Source organism: Nerophis ophidion, linkage group LG24 (genome assembly GCF_033978795.1).
Source record: "Nerophis ophidion isolate RoL-2023_Sa linkage group LG24, RoL_Noph_v1.0, whole genome shotgun sequence".
NCBI lineage: Eukaryota > Metazoa > Chordata > Actinopteri > Syngnathiformes > Syngnathidae > Nerophis > Nerophis ophidion.
The window spans coordinates 14,394,698-14,399,697 of NC_084634.1; the positions used below are offsets into that span (position 1 = coordinate 14,394,698).

A 5,000-nucleotide genomic window follows, 5' to 3' on the forward strand; every position below is an offset into this window, starting at 1 on the left:
GTATATATATATATTTGTGTTCATACATATATATATATACATATGCGTGTGTATATATACACATGTATGTATGTATATGTATATATGTATGTGTATAAACATACATGTATATGTAAATATATGTATGTGTATGTATATATATCTTTACGTGTGTATATTTATGTATATATATATACACGCACATATACACATATATATATATTTATATGCGTATGTATATACACGTATACTAATATAAGTATACGTATATATACATATACATACATACATATATACATGTGTATATATACACACACGCATATGTATATATATATATATATTATATATACATAAATATACAAATATATATATATATATACACTTGAAATTATTTACATATACATGTATATACACATACATATATACATATGTATACATATATACGTGTATACATAATTTATAAAAAACATTTATGTGTATATATTAGTATATGTGTATATACATACACATATAAATATATATATGTGTGTGTGTATATATGTGTGTATATACATACATATATATGTGTTTATATGTGTATACATATACACACATGCACATATATGTTTATACATACATACATCTATATGTGTCTGTTTTGATATAAATATGTATATATATATATTTGTGTTCATATATATATATATATATATATATATATATATATATATACATATGCGTGTGTGTATATATACACATGTATGTATGTATGTATGTATATGATATATACGTATACTTATATTAGTATACGTGTATATACATACGCATATAAATATATATATGTGTATATGTGCGTGTATATATATGCATTTATATATGTGTGTATATATGTGTTTATATGTGTATGCATATGTATGCGTATATATGTATATACACATATATGCGTATATACATATATATATATATATATGTATACATATATGCACATATATATGTGTGTGTATATATATATATATATATATATATGTATTGTGTATGTATATATGTATATATATATATATATATACACACACACATACGTATATATAAATATAAACACGTGTGTATATACACATTTATATACATGTATATTAATGTGTATATACATATGTATGAATATATGTATATATATATATATATATATGTATTTATGCATATGTGTATGTATCTATATACAGTATGTGTATATTTGTATCTATATACTGTATGTGTATATTTGTATATATAAATGAATATATGTATTCATATGGCTGGCTGTATATGAGTATATATGTGTATTTATAATAATGAATCTGTATATATGTACAGTATATATATATGTATATATAAATATTTATTTATATATACATATATATATATATATAAATGTATATATATATGTATATATAAATATATATTTATATATACATATATATATAAATGTATATATACTGATGAATATATGTATGTGTATACATACATTTGTATGTCCATATATACACAAAATGCATGTATATATACACACACACAGATATATTCATATGTACATCCACACATATATATGTATTTATATGTATATATATGTAAATACATGTATGTATGTATATAAATATATATATATATATTCATTGTGTACGTGTGTATATATTATATGTGTATATTTTTTTATATGTATACATCTGTTTTTTATGTATGTATGTATATGTATAAATGTGTGTGTATTTAAGTGTGTATACAGATACACACACATATATACATATATATATATATATATATATACAAATATATAGGTATGTGTGTATATATGTATGCATTTATATGTATATATATATGTATATAAATGTATATACATGTAAATGTATATTTCCATATATACACACGTGTATTTATATATTTATGTTTATATGTATGTATAGGTGTATATATACACATATATACATGTATATGTATATATACATGTATGTATGTACATGTATGTCTGTATGTATTTGTTTATAAATGTGTATATATGTATATGTATGTGTATATATTTGTGTATGTATATATGTACATATGTATGTATGTGTATATATATGTTTATAAGTGTGTATATATGTACATATACATATATTTGTACATTTTGTAGCGCTTATATATACTTATATTTGTAAGTATATGTATGTATATATGTGTATATATACCTATACGAGTATATATGTGTATTTATAAAAATGTGTATTTATATATTTGTATATATATGTGTATGTTTTTTATATAAATCTGTAAATGTATATACACATATATATTTGTTTGTTTATACATATATTTACATGAGTGTATATATGTATGCATATATACATGAATGTATGTCCATTTATGTCTGTACGTATTTGTTTATAAATGTGTATATACATGTTAATATATATGTTTGTGTATGTGTGTGTGAATATATATATATATTATATATATCTATATATCTGTGTGTATATATATACATTCACATATATATGTTTATACATACATACACACATCTATATATGTGTATGTTTTTATATAATTGTGTATATGTATATATATGAGATTATACATATATGTACATATGTGTATATATACACGTATATATATATATCTGCATATGTATATATGTATGTGTATATACATGTATATGTAAATAATTTCAAGTGTATATATATATATATATATTTATATATATATATATATATATTTATGTATATATATATGTAAACATATATATTAATGTATATGTATATTTACATACATGTATAAATATGTACATATATATATGTGTGTGTATGTGTACATATATATGTATTTATATATGTGTATATACATACATGTGTGTATATATATGTGTTGATATGTGTGTATATATATATATATGTATACACACATATATACATATATATGCTTTAATACATATAAATGTATATATGCATACTTATATGCTAATAAATGTATGTATATATGCATATATAATTATGTATGTATACATGTATGTGTACATGTGTGTATATTTATATATATAAAAACCAATGTATATATATCTATGTATTTATACATATATAATTGTGTGTGTACACGTGTGTATATTTATATACATATATATATATATATATATATTTATATGTTTGTACATGTGTATGTATATTTATGTCTGTGTATAAATGTATGAATATGTATTTATATATGTATGAATATGTATGTATGTATGTATGTATTCATATGTGTATGTATCTATATACTGTATGTGTATATATTTATATATAAATGTGTATATATGTCAATGAATATATGTATTTATATGGCTGGCTGTATATAAGTATATATGGCTGTATATATGTGTATATATAATAATGGATGTGTATATATAAATGTATATATATGTATATATAAATATACTGATGAATATATGTATGTGTATACATACAGACATTTGTATGTATATATATACACACAAAATGCATATATATATATATATACACACACAGATATATATGTACATCCACATATATAGACACACATATATGTCTATATACACGTGTGCGTATATATATATATATATATATATATGTGTCAATGAATATATGTATTTATGATATATATATATATTTGTAAGTATATTTATGTGTAAATATCAATATAAGTATATATATTATTTATAAAAATGTGTGTATCTATCTCAATGAATATATGTATATATAATATATATATATATTTGTAAGTATATGTATGTGTATATATCTACATAAGTATATATGTGTATTCATAAAAATGTGTATTTATATATATATACGTATATATGTTAAAATACGTACATCTAAATAAGTGTTTGTTTTTATATAATTCTGTATATGTATGTATATAAACATGTGTTTACACATATATGTACATGTGTGTATGATTGCATATGTATATATACATATTTATGTATGTAAGTACTTGTATGTCTGTATTTGTTTATAAATGTGCATATATAGAATATATGTTTGTGTGTGTATATATGTACATTTGTGCGTATATATATGTGTACATACATATATTTGTAAGTACATGTATATGTGTATATAAATCTAAGTATATTTGTGAATTTATAAAAATGTGTATATATATGTGTATATATATACATGCACATGTTTATACATACATACATCTATGTGTTTTTATATAAATCTGTATATGTACAAATGTTTATACATATATGTACGTTTGTATATATACACACATATATATATGTATGCATATGTATATACATGTATATGTAAATATATGTATGTATATATAACTACATATAGGGACGGCGTGGCGCAGTGGGATAGTGGCCGTGCGCAACCCGAGGGTCCCTGGTTCAAATCCCACCTAGAACCAACCTCGTCACGTCCGTTGTGTCCTGAGCAAGACACTTCACCCTTGCTCCTGATGGGTGCTGGTTGGCGCCTTGCATGGCAGCTCCCTCCATCAGTGTGTGTGAATGGGTAAATGTGGAAGTAGTGTCAAAGCGCTTTGAGTACCTTGAAGGTAGAAAAGCGCTATACAAGTACAACCCATTTATCATTTATATATTAATGTATGTGTATATAGATACATACATAAATATGTATATATATGCATACATTTATATAATCGTGTGTATATATATATATATACACATACATATATATAAAAATACACACGTGAATATACATGTGTATGTACATATGAATATATCTGTGTGTATATATATATATGCATTTGTTTTATATAAGTACATGTAAAGGTGTGTAAATATACACATACTGTAATCATTTGTACACATATATACTTATATTGTATATATATAAAATTGTATATGTTCTTATATATAAGTGTAAATAAATATGTAGATATATATATGTATGTTTATACATATATAAATGTGTGTATGTTTGTTTATGTTTTTATATAAGTGTCTAAATATAGTAAGTATGTATATGGAAGGACAAAAAGACAGACTTAAATTCATGGTTTTTATTTGAAAAACAAAAGAAACAAAAACAAACTATAGCATG

The 5,000-nt window shown here is 21.0% G+C and overlaps 1 protein-coding gene and 1 long non-coding RNA gene across 3 annotated transcripts in view; one reads left to right on the forward strand and one right to left on the reverse strand.

The window, feature by feature from the left end:
- The window catches only part of LOC133542218 (uncharacterized), a 114,787-nt gene that overhangs the window by 96,960 nt on the left and 12,827 nt on the right, over positions 1-5,000 (forward strand). The window lies entirely within an intron of this gene.
- Positions 4,945-5,000, reverse strand: part of calm1b (calmodulin 1b) — a 44,867-nt gene continuing 44,811 nt past the window's right edge. Inside the window, exon 6 of the mRNA XM_061886114.1 lies at positions 4,945-5,000. This exon is cut by the window's right edge and continues 882 nt beyond it. The gene's annotated coding sequence lies outside the window, so the exon portion shown is untranslated.